General features: G+C 49.7%; 1 protein-coding gene across 1 annotated transcript in view; it reads right to left on the bottom strand.

The window, feature by feature from the left end:
• elmo3 (engulfment and cell motility 3) overlaps positions 1–2,767 on the bottom strand; it is a 116,112-nt gene extending 113,345 nt beyond the window's left edge. Inside the window, exon 1 of the mRNA XM_060838261.1 lies at positions 2,647–2,767. The gene's annotated coding sequence lies outside the window, so the exon portion shown is untranslated. The remainder of the gene's footprint in view (positions 1–2,646) is intronic.
• Between the last annotated feature and the right edge of the window lie 16,357 nt (positions 2,768–19,124).

Here is a 19,124-nt window from a genome sequence, read left to right on the forward strand (position 1 = left end):
TTCCTGTTGCTTCAACACACCTGGTTAGCAAGGTTAGACCTCATGGAATACAGGGAGAACTAGCCATTTGGATACAGAACTGGCTCAAAGGTAGGAGACAGAGGGTGCTGGTGGTGGGTTGTTTTTCAGACTGGAGGCCTGTGACCAGTGGAGTGCCACAAGGATCGGTGCTGGGCCCTCTATTTTTTGTCATTTACATAAATGATTTGGATGCGAACATAAGAGGTACAGTTAGTAAGTTTGCAGATGACACCAAAATTGGAGGTGTAGTGGACAGCGAAGAAGGTTACCTCAGATTACAACAGGATCTTGATCAGATGGGCCAATGGGCTGAGAAGTGGCAGGTGGAGTTTAACTCGGATAAATGCGAGGTGCTGCATTTTGGGAAAGCAAATCTTAGCAGGACTTCTACACTTAATGGTAAGGTCCTAGGGAGTGCAGGTTCATAGCTCCTTGAAAGTGGAGTTGCAGGCAGATAGGATAGTGAAGGCGGCGTTTGGTGTGCTTTCCTTTATTGGTCAGTGTACTGAGTACAGGAGTTGAGAGGTCATGTTGTGGCTGTACAGGACATTGGTTAGGCCACTGTTGGAATATTGCATGCAATTCTGGTCTCCTTCCTATCGGAAAGATGTTGTGAAACTTGAAAGGGTTCAGAAAAGATTTACAAGGATGTTGCCAGGGTTGGAGGATTTAAGTTATAGGGAGAGGCTGAACAGGCTGGGGCTGTTTTCCCTGGAGCGTCGGAGGCTGAGGGGATGAGATTATAGAGGTTTATAAAATCATGACGGGCATGGATAGGATAAATAGGCAAAGTCTTTTCCCTGGGGTTGGGGAGTCCAGAACCAGAGGGTATAGGTTTAGGGTGAGAAGGGAAAGATATAAAAGAGACCTACGGGGCAACGGTTTCACACAGAGAGTGGTACGTGTATGGAATGAGCTGCCAGAGGAAGTGGTGGAGGCTGGTACAATTGCAACATTTAAAAGGCATTTGGATGGATATATGAATAGGAAGGGTTTGGAGGGATATGGGCCGGGTGCTGACAGGGGGGACTAGATTGGGTTGGGATATCTGGTCAGCATGGATAGGTTGGACCGAAGGGTCTGTTTCCCTGCTGTACATCTCTATGACACCAACCGGGTCCCTGGCCAACACCAATGTCTCAGGTTTGCTGCAGTGCTCCAGCGCAAGCTGGAAGAACAGCGCCACATTTTCCACTTGGGGATCCTTCAGCATTCTGGACTCAACACAGAGTTCAATTATTTTAGGCCCTTGACACCTTCCTCCCTGTCCTTTACCCACCGGCACAGTGCCTTAGTGGTTAGCATTGCTGCCTCACAGCGCCAAGGACCTGGGTTCGATTCCACTGTTGGGCGACTGTCTGTGTGGAGTTTGCACGTTCTCCCCGTGTCTGTGAGAGTTTCCTCCGGTTTCCTCCCACAGCAGGTCAGGGTGAATTGGCCAGGCTAAATTGCCCATAGTCTTCAGGGATGTGCAGGTGCATTAGTCAGGAGTAATAGGGAGGGGACTGGGTCTGGGTGGGTTACTCTTTGGAGGGTTGGTGTGGACTTGTCAGGCTGAAGGGCCTGTTTCCACACTGTAGGGAATCTCTGATTTATGGCCCTGGCAAGATGTGGAGTATTTTCAACCCGATGAAGGGCTCCTGCCTGGAATGTTGATCCTCCTGCTCCTCGGAGGCTGCCTGACCTGCTGTGCTTTTCCAGCACCCCACACTTTGTGACTCTGATCTCCAGTGCTTGCTTTTGCCTTGATTTCAACACAACCAAAACCTTACTTCAGGTTCGTGTTTACCAGCAATTATTTCCCCCCTCCCTGGCTCACCATTACCCATCCCTTTGACTGCCTCTCCCTCTGGGGACCCTACTGCTTACTTTCCTCACTCCCACCCGCCACCCCCAACTTCAGCGTACTTTTTCCTCGCTACCATCAGACGTTAACTCTGTTCCTTCTCCCTCCCCGCAGCTGGTGCCAGACCTGCTGAGTTTCTCCAGCACTTTCTGCTTCTGTCTCCTGCATTGACAGGTCCCCTGAACCCAAACCCTGCACACTCTGGGGACAAAGGAGAAAGGAGACTGGGAGAACAACCAGTGACTAACACTCACGAACACCCAAGGCTGAGCTGTCTCTACAAGGAAACACTTCCAACGTGATCCACTCTATTCCCGAGATCCCACCCCAGGAAGCAAGTGTCCAGGTACAGTAACACCCCAAAAGAGTCAGGCAGGGCGGAAACCCAACAGCAGGACAGTGTCCCAGAGACACAACACTTCTCAAAAATAAAGCTGGGTGTGTTAAATAAAAACGTCACGCAGCTCAGCAGAAACATGCCCGAAATTATGATTTTAAAAACCATAATTTTTAAATCAGTGTTCCCCCCCTCCCACCTGTAAACTGATTTAATCCTGACTTGCAATCTTCTCTGGTTCCCTCCCCATACAGACCCTCTCCCCCCCCCTCCCCCTCTCAGTTCCACAAAGTTACATCCAGGCAGCATGAAGGAACGGGAGTGAGCAGTTTTGCAAACTCCTGTCCCGTCTCCAGCAGTTTTCCAGGCCGTGGCTGGGTCTCCCTCACCCATCCCCATCCCCATCCCCGTCCCCGTCCCCGTCCAGGATTCCGCCACCCACCTTCTGCAGACCGGGGACCGGGCTCCGGGTCTCCCTCCCACACACACACCGGCGCCAGCAAGTTTCTCGGGAAGTTTCAGCCGCTCCCGAAGTTGCAGGGAGCGAGTCCAGTCCGGGAATGGGGCTCGGCTTCCGGGTTAGAGAGACTGACACACACGCCCAGCTCCTCCCGCAGGACACTGAGTGTGTGTGTGTCGGAGCTGGCGGGGAGGCGAGCATCCTCACAGGGAACAGCAACACCACCACCCCAGCAAAAACAACTCACTGTCAGAGCCTCACTGCGGGAGCAACTGGGCCACACAGGCAATGTTCAGACACAGGCACACTGTCACACTGACAATGTACAGACACAGGCAATGTACAGACACTGTCAAACTGGCAATGTACAGACACAGGCACACTCACACGGGCAATGCACACAGGCATACTGTCACACAGGCAATGTACAGACACAGGCAATGTACAGACACTGTCACACAGGCAATGTACAGACACAGGCACACTGTCACACAGGCAATGTACACACACAGGCATACTGTCATACGGGCAATGCACAGACACAGGCATACTGTCACATGGGCAATGCACAGACACAGGCATACTGTCATACGGGCAATGCACAGACACAGGCATACTGTTACACAGGCAATGTACAGAAACAGGCAATGTACATACACAGGCAATGTACAGATACTGTCACACAGGCAATGTACAGACACAGGCACACTGTCACACAGGCAATGTACTGACACAGGCATACTGTCACACGGGCAATGTACAGACACAGGCATACTGTCACACGGGCAATGCACAGACACAGGCAGACTGTAACATGGGCAATGTACATACACAGGCATACTGTCACACAGGCAATGTACAGTCACAGACACACTGTCACACTGGCAATGTACAGACACAGGCACACTGTCACACAGGCAATGTACACACAGGCATACTGTCACATGAGCAATGCACAGACACAGGCATACTGTCATACGGGCAATGCACAGACACAGGCATACTGTTACACGGGCAATGTACAGACACAGGCATACTGCCACACGGGCAATGCACAGACACAGGCAGACTGTAAAATGGGCAATGTACAGACACAGGCATACTGTCACACAGGCAATGTACAGACACAGGCAATGGACAGACACAAACAATGTACAGACACTGTCACACAGACAATGTACAGACACAGGCACACCGTCACACTGGCAATGTACAGACACAGGCACACTGTCACATGGGCAATGTACAGACACAGGCATACTGTCACACGAGCAATGCACAAACACAGGCATACTGTCACACAGGCAATGTACAGAAACAGGCAATGTACAGACACAGGCACACTCACACGGGCAATGCACAGACACAGGCATACTGTCACACAGGCAATGTACAGACACAGGCAATGTACAGACACTGTCACACAGGCAATGTACAGACACAGGCATACTGCCACACGGGCAATGCACAGACACAGGCAGACTGTAACATGGGCAATGTACAGACACAGGCATACTGTCACACGGGCAATACACAGACACAGGCACACTGTCACACACTGGCAATGTACAGACACAGGCACACTGGAAATGTACAGACACAGACACGCTGTCACACAGGCAATGTACAGATACAGGCATACTGTCACACAGGTACACTGTCACACAGGCAATGTACAGACACAGACACACTCACACTGGCAATGTACAGACACATGCACACTGTGACACTGGCAATTTACAGACAGGGGCACACTGGTAATGTACAGACACAGGCACACTGTCACACACTGGCAATGTACAGAACACAGGCACACTGTCATACTGGCAATGCACAGACACAGGCAATGTACAGACACTGCCACACAGGCAATGTACAGACACAGGCACACTGCCACACTTGCAATGCACAGACACAGGCAATGTACAAACACAGGCAATGTACAGACACAGGCACATTGTCACACTGGCAATGTACAGATACAGGCACACTTTCACACTGGCAATGTACAGACACAGGCACACTGTCATACAGGTAATCTACAGAGACAGGCACACTGGCAATGTACAGCCACAAACACACTGTCACACAGGCAATGAACAGACACAGGCACACTGTCACACAGGCAATGTACAGGTTCAGGCACACCATCACACAGGCACACTGTCACACAATCAATGTACAGACACGGGCATAATGTCGCATAGGTAATGTACACACAGGCACACTGGCAAAATACAGGCACAGGCAATGTACAGACACTGTCACACAGGCAATGTACAGACACAGGCACACTGTCACACAGGCACACTGTCACACAGGCAGTGTACAGACACAGGCACACTTTCACACTGACAATGTACAGACACAGGCTCATTGTCACACAGGCAATGTACAGACACATGCACACTATCCCACAGGCTATGCACAGACACAGGCATAATGTCACACAGTCAATGTACAGACACAGGCAATGTACAGACGCAGGCAATGTCCATGCACTGTCACACAGGCAATGTACAGACACAGGCACACTGTCAAACTGGCAATGTACAGACACAGGCAATGTACAAGCACAGGCAATGTACAGACACAGGCACACTGTCACACTGGCAATGTACAGGCACAGGCAAACTGTCACACAGGCATTGTACAGACACAGGCACACTGTCACACTGGTAATGTACAGACACAGGCACACTGGAAATGCACAGACACAGACACACTGTCACACAGGCAATGTACAGATACAGGCATACTGTCGCACAGGCACACTGTCACACAGGCAATGTACAGACACAGACACACTCACACTGGCAATGTACAGACAATGCACACTGTGACACTGGCAATTTACAGACAGGGGCACACTGGCAATGTACAGACACAGGCACACTGTCACACACTGGCAATGTACAGACACAGGCACACTGGAAATGTACAGACACAGACACGCTGTCACACAGGCAATGTACAGATACAGGCATACTGTCACACAGGCACACTGTCACACAGGCAATGTACAGACACAGACACACTCACACTGGCAATGTACAGACACTGTGACACTGGCAATTTACAGACAGGGGCACACTGACAATGTACAGACACAGGCACACTGTCACACACTGGCAATGTACAGACACAGGCACACTGTCATACTGGCAATGCACAGACACAGGCAATGTACAGACGCTGCCACACAGGCAATGTACAGACACAGGCACACTGCCACACTGGCAATGTACAGACACAGGCAATGTACAAACACAGGCAATGTACAGACACAGGCACATTGTCACACTGGCAATGTACAGATACAGGCACACTTTCACACTGGCAATGTACAGACACAGGCACACTGTCATACAGGTAATGTACAGAGACAGGCACACTGGCAATGTACAGCCACAAACACACTGTCACACAGGCAATGAACAGACACAGGCACACTGTCACACAGGCAATGTACAGGTTCAGGCACACTATCACACAGGCACACTGTCACACAATCAATGTACAGACACGGGCATAATGTCGCATAGGTAATGTAGACACAGGCACACTTTCACACAGGCAATGTACAGACACAGGCACACTGTCACACAGGCAATGTACAGGTTCAGGCACACTATCACACAGGCACACTGTCACACAATCAATGTACAGACACGGGCATAATGTCGCATAGGTAATGTAGACACAGGCACACTTTCACACAGGCAATGTACAGACACAGGCACACTGTCACATAGGCAATGTACAGGCACAGGCACACTGTCATACTGGCAATGCACAGACACAGGCACACAGTCACACTGGCAAAATACAGGCACAGGCAATGTACAGACACAGGCACACAGGCAATGTACAGACACAGGCACACTGTCACACAGGCACACTGTCACACAGGCAGTGTACAGACACAGGCTCATTGTCACACAGGCAATGTACAGACACATGCACACTATCCCACGGGCTATGCACAGACACAGGCATAATGTCACACAGGCAATGTACAGACACAGGCAATGTACAGACGCAGGCAATGTCCATGCACTGTCACACAGGCAATGTACAGATACAGGCACACTGTCAAACTGGCAATGTACAGACACAGGCAATGTACAAGCACAGGCAATGTACAGACACAGGCACACTGTCACACTGGCAATGTACAGACACAGGCACACTTTCACACAGGCAATGTACAGGCACAGGCACATTGTCATACAGGTAATGTACAGAGACAGGCACACTGGCAATGAACAGACAGGGGCACACTGGCAATGTACAGACACAGGCACACTGTCACAGTCAATGTACAGATACAGGCATACTGTCGCATAGGCAATGTACACACAGGCACAGTTTCACACAGCAATGTACAGACACAGGCACACTGTCATACTGGCAATGTCCAGACATGGGAACACTCTCACACAGGCAATGTACAGACACAGGCACATGGTCACATAGGCAATGTACAGACACAGGCACTCTGTCATACTGGCAATGCACAGACACAGGCACACAGTCACACTGGCAAAGTACAGACACTGGCAATGTATAGACACTGCCACACAAGCAATGTACAGATAAAGGCACACTGTCGCACTGGCAATGTACAGACACAGGCAATGTACAAACACAAGTAATGTACAGACACAGGCACATTGTCACACAGGCCATGTACAGACACAGGCATACTGTCACACGGGCAATGCACATTCACAGGCATACTGTCCCACGGACAATGTACAGAAACAGGCAATGTACAGACACTGTCACACAGGCAATGCACAGATACAGGCACACTGGCAATGTGCAGACACAGGCACACTGTCAAACTGGCAATGTACAGACACAGGCAATGTACAAGCACAGGCAATGTACAGACACAGGCACACTGTCACACTGGCAATGTACAGACACAGGCACACTTTCACACAGGCAATGTACAGACACAGGCACATTGTCATACAGGTAATGTACAGAGACAGTCACACTGGCAATGTACAGACAGGGGCACACTGGGAATGTACAGACACAGGCACACTGTCACACAATGTACAGATACAGGCATACTGTCGCATAGACAATGTACACACAGGCACACTTTCACACAGGCAATGTACAGACACAGGCACACTGTCATACTGGCAATGTCCAGACACGGGAACGCTCTCACACAGGCAATGTACAGACACAGGCACATTGTCACATAGGCAATGTACAGACACAGACACACTGTCATACTGGCAATGCACAGACACAGGCACACAGTCACACTGGCAATGTACAGACACAGGCAATGTACAGACACTGCCACACAAGCAATGTACAGATACAGGCACACTGTCGCACTGGCAATGTACAGACACAGGCAATGTACAAACACAAGTAATGTACAGACACAGGCACATTGTCACACAGGCCATGTACAGACACAGGCATACTGTCACACGGGCAATGCATATTCACAGGCATACTGTCCCACGGACAATGTGCAGAAACAGGCAATGTACAGACACTGTCACACAGGCAATGCACAGACACAGGCACACAGGCAATGGGCAGACACAGGCACACTGTCAAACTGGCAATGTACAGACACAGGCAATGTACAAGCACAGGCAATGTACAGACACAGGCACACTGTCACACTGGCAATGTACAGACACAGGCACACTTTCACACAGGCAATGTACAGACACAGGCACATTGTCATACAGGTAATGTACAGAGACAGGCACACTGGCAATGTACAGACAGGGGCACACTGGCAATGTACAGACACAGGCACACTGTCACACAGTCAATGTACAGATACAGGCATACTGTCACATAGGCAATGTACACACAGGCACAGTTTCACACAGCAATGTACAGACACAGGCACACTGTCATACTGGCAATGTCCAGACATGGGAACACTCTCACACAGGCAATGTACAGACACAGGCACATGGTCACATAGGCAATGTACAGACACAGGCACACTGTCATACTGGTAATGCACAGACACAGGCACACAGTCACACTGGCAATGTACAGACACAGGCAATGTACAGACACTGCCACACAAGCAATGTACAGATACAGGCACACTGTCGCACTGGCAATGTACAGACACAGGCAATGTACAAACACAAGTAATGTACAGACACAGGCACATTGTCACACAGGCAATGTACAGACACAGGCATACTGTCACACAGGCAATGCACATTCACAGACATACAGTCACACGGACAATGTACAGAAACAGGCAATGTACAGAAACAGGCAATGTACATACACTGTCACACAGGCAATGCACAGATACAGGCACACTGGCAATGTGCAGACACAGGCATACTGTCACACGGGCAATGCACATTCACAGGCATACTATCACACGGACAATGTACAGAAACAGGCAATGTACAGACACAGGCAATGTACAGACACTGTCACACAGGCAATGCACAGACACAGGCACACTGGCAATGTGCAGACACAGGCACGCTGCCATGTAGGCAATGTACTGAAACAGGCACACTGTCACTCCAGCAATGTACAGACACAGGCACACTGTCACATGGGCAATGCACAGACACAGGCACACTGGAAATGCACAGACACAGGCACACTATCACACTGGCAATGTACAGACACAGGCAAACTGTCACACAGGCATTGTACAGACACAGGCACACTGTCACACTGGTAATGTACAGACACAGGCACACTGGAAATGCACAGACACAGACACACTGTCACAGATGGCAATGTACAGATACAGGCATACTGTCGCACAGGCACACTGTCACACAGGCAATGTACAGACACAGACACACTCACACTGGCAATGTACAGACAATGCACACTGTGACACTGGCAATTTACAGACAGGGGCACACTGGCAATGTACAGACACATGCACACTGTCACACACTGGCAATGTATAGACACAGGCACATTGGAAATGTACAGACACAGACACGCTGTCACACAGGCAATGTACAGATACAGGCATACTGTCACACAGGTACACTGTCACACAGGCAATGTACAGACACAGACACACTCACACTGGCAATGTACAGACACTGTGACACTAGCAATTTACAGACAGGGGCACACTGGCAATGTACAGACACAGGCACACTGTCACACACTGGCAATGTACAGACACAGGCACACTGTCATACTGGCAATGCACAGACACAGGCAATGTACAGACACTGCCACACAGGCAATGTACAGACACAGGCACACTGCCACACTGGCAATGTACAGACACAGGCAATGTACAAACACAGGCAATGTACAGACACAGGCACATTGTCACACTGGCAATGTACAGACACAGGCACACTGTCACACTGGTAATGTACAGACACAGGCACACTGGAAATGCACAGACACAGGCACACTGTCACACTGGCAATGTACAAACACAGGCAAACTGTCACACAGGCATTGTACAGACACAGGCACACTGTCACACTGGTAATGTACAGACACAGGTACACTGGAAATGCACAGACACAGACACACTGTCACACAGGCAATGTACAGATACAGGCATACTGTCACACAGGCACACTGTCACACAGGCAATGTACAGACACATGCACACTGTGACACTGGCAATTTACAGACAGGGGCACACTGGCAATGTACAGACACAGGCACACTGTCACACACTGGCAATGCACAGACACAGGCACATTGCCACACTGGCAATGTACAGACACAGGCAATGTACAAACACAGGCAATGTACATACACAGGCATACTGTCACACAGGCAATGTACAGTCACAAACACACTGTCACACTGGCAATGTACAGACACAGGCACACTGTCACACAGGCAATGTACACACAGGCATACTGTCACATGAGCAATGCACAGACACAGGCATACTGTCATACGGGCAATGCACAGACACAGGCATACTGTTACACGGGCAATGTACAGACACAGGCATACTGCCACACGGGCAATGCACAGACACAGGCAGACTGTAAAATGGGCAATGTACAGACACAGGCATACTGTCACACGAGCAATACACAGACACAGGCACACTGTCACACAGGCAATGTACAGACACAGGCAATGGACAGACACAAACAATGTACAGACACTGTCACACAGACAATGTACAGACACAGGCACACTGTCACACTGGCAATGTACAGACACAGGCACACTGTCACATGGGCAATGTACAGACACAGGCATACTGTCACACGAGCAATGCACAGACACAGGCATACTGTCACACAGGCAATGTACAGAAACAGGCAATGTACAGACACAGGCACACTCACACGGGCAATGCACAGACACAGGCATACTGTCACACAGGCAATGTACAGACACAGGCAATGTACAGACACTGTCACACAGGCAATGTACAGACACAGGCATACTGCCACACGGGCAATGCACCGACACAGGCAGACTGTAACATGGGCAATGTACAGACACAGGCATACTGTCACACGGGCAATACACAGACACAGGCACACTGTCACACACTGGCAATGTACAGACACAGGCACACTGGAAATGTACAGACACAGACACGCTGTCACACAGGCAATGTACAGATACAGGCATACTGTCACACAGGTACACTGTCACACAGGCAATGTACAGACACAGACACACTCACACTGGCAATGTACAGACACGGTGACACTGGCAATTTACAGACAGGGGAACACTGGCAATGTACAGACACAGGCACACTGCCACACAGGCAATGTACAGACACAGGCACACTGCCACACTGGCAATGTACAGACACAGGCAATGTACAAACACAGGCAATGTACAGACACAGGCACATTGTCACACTGGCAATGTACAGATACAGGCACACTTTCACACTGGCAATGTACAGACACAGGCACACTGTCATACAGGTAATGTACAGAGACAGGCACACTGGCAATGTACAGCCACAAACACACTGTCACACAGGCAATGAACAGACACAGGCACACTGTCACACAGGCAATGTACAGGTTCAGGCACACTATCACACAGGCACACTGTCACACAATCAATGTACAGACACGGGCATAATGTCGCATAGGTAATGTACACACAGGCACACTTTCACACAGGCAATGTACAGACACAGGCACACTGTCACATAGGCAATGTACAGGCACACTGTCATACTGGCAATGCACAGACACAGGCACACAGTCACACTGGCAAAATACAGGCACAGGCAATGTACAGACACAGGCACACAGGCAATGTACAGACACAGGCACACTGTCACACAGGCACACTGTCACACAGGCAGTGTACAGACACAGGCTCATTGTCACACAGGCAATGTACAGACACATGCACACTATCCCACGGGCTATGCACAGACACAGGCATAATGTCACACAGGCAATGTACAGACACAGGCAATGTACAGACGCAGGCAATGTCCATGCACTGTCACACAGGCAATGTACAGACACAGGCACACTGTCAAACTGGCAATGTACAGACACAGGCAATGTACAAGCACAGGCAATGTACAGACACAGGCACACTGTCACACTGGCAATGTACAGGCACAGGCACACTTTCACACAGGCAATGTACAGGCACAGGCACATTGTCATACAGGTAATGTACAGAGACAGGCACACTGGCAATGAACAGACAGGGGCACACTGGCAATGTACAGACACAGGCACACTGTCACAGTCAATGTACAGATACAGGCATACTGTCGCATAGGCAATGTACACACAGGCACACTTTCACACAGCAATGTACAGACACAGGCACACTGTCATACTGGCAATGTCCAGACATGGGAACACTCTCACACAGGCAATGTACAGACACAGGCACACTGGAAATGTACAGACACAGACACCCTGTCACACAGGCAATGTACAGATACAGGCATACTGTCACACAGGTACACTGTCACACAGGCAATGTACAGACACAGACACACTCACACTGGCAATGTACAGACACATGCACACTGTGACACTGGCAATTTACAGACAGGGGCACACTGGCAATGTACAGACACAGGCACACTGTCACACACTGGCAATGTACAGACACAGGCACACTGTCATACTGGCAATGCACAGACACAGGCAATGTACAGACACTGCCACACAGGCAATGTACAGACACAGGCACACTGCCACACTTGCAATGCACAGACACAGGCAATGTACAAACACAGGCAATGTACAGACACAGGCACATTGTCACACTGGCAATGTACAGATACAGGCACACTTTCACACTGGCAATGTACAGACACAGGCACACTGTCATACAGGTAATCTACAGAGACAGGCACACTGGCAATGTACAGCCACAAACACACTGTCACACAGGCAATGAACAGACACAGGCACACTGTCACACAGGCAATGTACAGGTTCAGGCACACCATCACACAGGCACACTGTCACACAATCAATGTACAGACACGGGCATAATGTCGCATAGGTAATGTACACACAGGCACACTTTCACACAGGCAATGTACAGACACAGGCACACTGTCACACAGGCACACTGTCACACAGGCAGTGTACAGACACAGGCACACTTTCACACTGACAATGTACAGACACAGGCTCATTGTCACACAGGCAATGTACAGACACATGCACACTATCCCACAGGCTATGCACAGACACAGGCATAATGTCACACAGTCAATGTACAGACACAGGCAATGTACAGACGCAGGCAATGTCCATGCACTGTCACACAGGCAATGTACAGACACAGGCACACTGTCAAACTGGCAATGTACAGACACAGGCAATGTACAAGCACAGGCAATGTACAGACACAGGCACACTGTCACACTGGCAATGTACAGGCACAGGCAAACTGTCACACAGGCATTGTACAGACACAGGCACACTGTCACACTGGTAATGTACAGACACAGGCACACTGGAAATGCACAGACACAGACACACTGTCACACAGGCAATGTACAGATACAGGCATACTGTCGCACAGGCACACTGTCACACAGGCAATGTACAGACACAGACACACTCACACTGGCAATGTACAGACAATGCACACTGTGACACTGGCAATTTACAGACAGGGGCACACTGGCAATGTACAGACACAGGCACACTGTCACACACTGGCAATGTACAGACACAGGCACACTGGAAATGTACAGACACAGACACGCTGTCACACAGGCAATGTACAGATACAGGCATACTGTCACACAGGTACACTGTCACACAGGCAATGTACAGACACAGACACACTCACACTGGCAATGTACAGACACTGTGACACTGGCAATTTACAGACAGGGGCACACTGGCAATGTACAGACACATGCACACTGTCACACACTGGCAATGTACAGACACAGGCACACTGTCATACTGGCAATGCACAGACACAGGCAATGTACAGACACTGCCACACAGGCAATGTACAGACACAGGCACACTGCCACACTGGCAATGTACAGACACAGGCAATGTACAAACACAGGCAATGTACAGACACAGGCACATTGTCACACTGGCAATGTACAGATACAGGCACACTTTCACACTGGCAATGTACAGACACAGGCACACTGTCATACAGGTAATCTACAGAGACAGGCACACTGGCAATGTACAGCCACAAACACACTGTCACACAGGCAATGAACAGACACAGGCACACTGTCACACAGGCAATGTACAGGTTCAGGCACACTATCACACAGGCACACTGTCACACAATCAATGTACAGACACGGGCATAATGTCGCATAGGTAATGTACACACAGGCACACTTTCACACAGGCAATGTACAGACACAGGCACACTGTCACATAGGCAATGTACAGGCACAGGCACACTGTCATACTGGCAATGCACAGACACAGGCACACAGTCACACTGGCAAAATACAGGCACAGGCAATGTACAGACGCAGGCACACAGGCAATGTACAGACACAGGCACACTGTCACACAGGCACACTGTCACACAGGCAGTGTACAGACACAGGCTCATTGTCACACAGGCAATGTACAGACACATGCACACTATCCCACGGGCTATGCACAGACACAGGCAATGTACAGACGCAGGCAATGTCCATGCACTGTCACACAGGCAATGTACAGACACAGGCACACTGTCAAACTGGCAATGTACAGACACAGGCAATGTACAAGCACAGGCAATGTACAGACACAGGCACACTGTCACACTGGCAATGTACAGGCACAGGCACACTTTCACACAGGCAATGTACAGGCACAGGCACATTGTCATACAGGTAATGTACAGAGACAGGCACACTGGCAATGAACAGACAGGGGCACACTGGCAATGTACAGACACAGGCACACTGTCACAGTCAATGTACAGATACAGGCATACTGTCGCATAGGCAATGTACACACAGGCACACTTTCACACAGCAATGTACAGACACAGGCACACTGTCATACTGGCAATGTCCAGACACGGGAACGCTCTCACACAGGCAATGTACAGACACAGGCACATTGTCACATAGGCAATGTACAGACACAGACACACTGTCATACTGGCAATGCACAGACACAGGCACACAGTCACACTGGCAATGTACAGACACAGGCAATGTACAGACACTGCCACACAAGCAATGTACAGATACAGGCACACTGTCGCACTGGCAATGTACAGACACAGGCAATGTACAAACACAAGTAATGTACAGACACAGGCACATTGTCACACAGGCCATGTACAGACACAGGCATACTGTCACACGGGCAATGCATATTCACAGGCATACTGTCCCACGGACAATGTGCAGAAACAGGCAATGTACAGACACTGTCACACAGGCAATGCACAGACACAGGCACACAGGCAATGGGCAGACACAGGCACACTGTCAAACTGGCAATGTACAGACACAGGCAATGTACAAGCACAGGCAATGTACAGACACAGGCACACTGTCACACTGGCAATGTACAGACACAGGCACACTTTCACACAGGCAATGTACAGACACAGGCACATTGTCATACAGGTAATGTACAGAGACAGGCACACTGGCAATGTACAGACAGGGGCACACTGGCAATGTACAGACACAGGCACACTGTCACACAGTCAATGTACAGATACAGGCATACTGTCACATAGGCAATGTACACACAGGCACAGTTTCACACAGCAATGTACAGACACAGGCACACTGTCATACTGGCAATGTCCAGACATGGGAACACTCTCACACAGGCAATGTACAGACACAGGCACATGGTCACATAGGCAATGTACAGACACAGGCACACTGTCATACTGGTAATGCACAGACACAGGCACACAGTCACACTGGCAATGTACAGACCCAGGCAATGTACAGACACTGCCACACAAGCAATGTACAGATACAGGCACACTGTCGCACTGGCAATGTACAGACACAGGCAATGTACAAACACAAGTAATGTACAGACACAGGCACATTGTCACACAGGCAATGTACAGACACAGGCATACTGTCACACAGGCAATGCACATTCACAGACATACAGTCACACGGACAATGTACAGAAACAGGCAATGTACAGAAACAGGCAATGTACAGACACTGTCACACAGGCAATGCACAGATACAGGCACACTGGCAATGTGCAGACACAGGCATACTGTCACACGGGCAATGCACATTCACAGGCATACTATCACACGGACAATGTACAGAAACAGGCAATGTACAGACACAGGCAATGTACAGACACTGTCACACAGGCAATGCACAGACACAGGCACACTGGCAATGTGCAGACACAGGCACGCTGCCATGTAGGCAATGTACTGAAACAGGCACACTGTCACTCCAGCAATGTACAGACACAGGCACACTGTCACATGGGCAATGCACAGACACAGGCACACTGTCACACTGGTAATGTACAGACACAGGCACACTGGAAATGCACAGACACAGGCACACTATCACACTGGCAATGTACAGACACAGGCAAACTGTCACACAGGCATTGTACAGACACAGGCACACTGTCACACTGGTAATGTACAGACACAGGCACACTGGAAATGCACAGACACAGACACACTGTCACACAGGCAATGTACAGATACAGGCATACTGTCGCACAGGCACACTGTCACACAGGCAATGTACAGACACAGACACACTCACACTGGCAATGTACAGACAATGCACACTGTGACACTGGCAATTTACAGACAGGGGCACACTGGCAATGTACAGACACATGCACACTGTCACACACTGGCAATGTATAGACACAGGCACATTGGAAATGTACAGACACAGACACGCTGTCACACAGGCAATGTACAGATACAGGCATACTGTCACACAGGTACACTGTCACACAGGCAATGTACAGACACAGACACACTCACACTGGCAATGTACAGACACTGTGACACTAGCAATTTACAGACAGGGGCACACTGGCAATGTACAGACACAGGCACACTGTCACACACTGGCAATGTACAGACACAGGCACACTGTCATACTGGCAATGCACAGACACAGGCAATGTACAGACACTGCCACACAGGCAATGTACAGACACAGGCACACTGCCACACTGGCAATGTACAGACACAGGCAATGTACAAACACAGGCAATGTACAGACACAGGCACATTGTCACACTGGCAATGCACAGACACAGGCACACTGTCACACTGGTAATGTACAGACACAGGCACACTGGAAATGCACAGACACAGGCACACTATCACACTGGCAATGTACAAACACAGGCAAACTGTCACACAGGCATTGTACAGACACAGGCACACTGTCACACTGGTAATGTACAGACACAGGTACACTGGAAATGCACAGACACAGACACACTGTCACACAGGCAATGTACAGATACAGGCATACTGTCACACAGGCACACTGTCACACAGGCAATGTACAGACACATGCACATTGCCACACTGGCAATGTACAGACACAGGCACATTGCCACACTGGCAATGTACAGACACAGGCAATGTACAAACACAGGCAATGTACATACACAGGCATACTGTCACACAGGCAATGTACAGTCACAGACACACTGTCACACTGGCAATGTACAGACACAGGCACACTGTCACACAGGCAATGTACACACAGGCATACTGTCACATGAGCAATGCACAGACACAGGCATACTGTCATACGGGCAATGCACAGACACAGGCATACTGTTACACGGGCAATGTACAGACACAGGCATACTGCCACACGGGCAATGCATAGACACAGGCAGACTGTAAAATGGGCAATGTACAGACACAGGCATACTGTCACACGAGCAATACACAGACACAGGCACACTGTCACACAGGCAATGTACAGACACAGGCAATGGACAGACACAAACAATGTACAGACACTGTCACACAGACAATGTACAGACACAGGCACACTGTCACACTGGCAATGTACAGACACAGGCACACTGTCACATGGGCAATGTACAGACACAGGCATACTGTCACACGAGCAATGCACAGACACAGGCATACTGTCACACAGGCAATGTACAGAAACAGGCAATGTACAGACACAGGCACACTCACACGGGCAATGCACAGACACAGGCATACTGTCACACAGGCAATGTACAGACACAGGCAATGTACAGACACTGTCACACAGGCAATGTACAGACACAGGCATACTGCCACACGGGCAATGCACAGACACAGGCAGACTGTAACATGGGCAATGTACAGACACAGGCATACTGTCACACGGGCAATACACAGACACAGGCACACTGTCACACACTGGCAATGTACAGACACAGGCACACTGGAAATGTACAGACACAGACACCCTGTCACACAGGCAATGTACAGATACAGGCATACTGTCACACAGGTACACTGTCACACAGGCAATGTACAGACACAGACACACTCACACTGGCAATGTACAGACACATGCACACTGTGACACTGGCAATTTACAGACAGGGGCACACTGGCAATGTACAGACACAGGCACACTGTCACACACTGGCAATGTACAGACACAGGCACACACAGGCACACTGCCACACTTGCAATGCACAGACACAGGCAATGTACAAACACAGGCAATGTACAGACACAGGCACATTGTCACACTGGCAATGTACAGATACAGGCACACTTTCACACTGGCAATGTACAGACACAGGCACACTGTCATACAGGTAATCTACAGAGACAGGCACACTGGCAATGTACAGCCACAAACACACTGTCACACAGGCAATGAACAGACACAGGCACACTGTCACACAGGCAATGTACAGGTTCAGGCACACCATCACACAGGCACACTGTCACACAATCAATGTACAGACACGGGCATAATGTTGCATAGGTAATGTACACACAGGCACACTTTCACACAGGCAATGTACAGA

Source organism: Hemiscyllium ocellatum, chromosome 17 (genome assembly GCF_020745735.1).
Source record: "Hemiscyllium ocellatum isolate sHemOce1 chromosome 17, sHemOce1.pat.X.cur, whole genome shotgun sequence".
Lineage (NCBI taxonomy): Eukaryota > Metazoa > Chordata > Chondrichthyes > Orectolobiformes > Hemiscylliidae > Hemiscyllium > Hemiscyllium ocellatum.